Raw genomic sequence first — 1,045 nt, 5'->3', positions numbered from 1 at the left:
AAAATGAAAAATCCAATCTAAAATGGGCAAAAGATCTTAATAGGCTTCTCACCAAAGAAGATACACAGATGGCAAATAAGCATATGAAAAGATGTTTCAAACCATATGTCCTCAGAAAAATGCAAATTAAAACAACAGTGAGATACCACTAAACACCTATTTAATGGTCAACATTCAAAATACTGAAAATACCAAATGCTGGTGAGGATGTAGAGCAACAAGAACTCTCATTCATTGCTGGTGGGATGGAAAATAGTACAGTTACTTGGAAGACAATACAGGTTTCTTCAAAGTTAACCATAGTCTTACCATCAATCTTACCAGCTACTATACTCATTTGGTATTTACCCAAATGAGTTGATAACGTAAGTCAACACAAAACAACTTCACATGGATGTTTATAGCAGCTCTGTGATTGCCAAAACTCAGAAGTAACCAAGAGTTCCTTCAGTAGGCATTTGGATAAATACTGCAGTATATCCATAATATGGAATATTATTCAGCATTGAAAAAAAGTGAGCGCTTATGCCATGAAAAAAAAATACGGAGGGATTTTAAAAGCATATTATTAAGTAAAAGAAGCCAATATAAAAGTGTTACATACTGTATAATTACAACTATATGACTTCTGGAAAAGGCAAAACTGTGGAGACAGTAAAAAGATCAGTGTTTGCTAAGAGTCAGTGGGGAAGGAGAGCAGAGCACAGAGGATATTTAGAACAGTGAAACTACTCTGTATAATACTTTTAAGTTATTACACATCTAGCAAAGTCCATAGGATGAATGTAAAATACCAAGCGTGAACCCTAAAATAAGCTATGGACTGTGGGTGACAATGATATGTCAATGTAGCTTCATTGATTTTAACAAATGTACTGCTCTGATATGGGATGTTGATAGTGGGGGAAGCTGTGTATTTTGGAGGTGAGGGTATATGGTAAGTCTCTGTACTTTCTGCCCAATATGCTGTAAATCAAAAACTGTTCTAAAAATAGTTTATTAAGAAAAATTGTCATGGTCCATTAAAAACCCCACTATGAAACTC

Source organism: Myotis davidii, unplaced genomic scaffold (assembly GCF_000327345.1).
Source record: "Myotis davidii unplaced genomic scaffold, ASM32734v1 scaffold473, whole genome shotgun sequence".
NCBI lineage: Eukaryota > Metazoa > Chordata > Mammalia > Chiroptera > Vespertilionidae > Myotis > Myotis davidii.
This window is presented reverse-complemented; position numbering follows the sequence as displayed.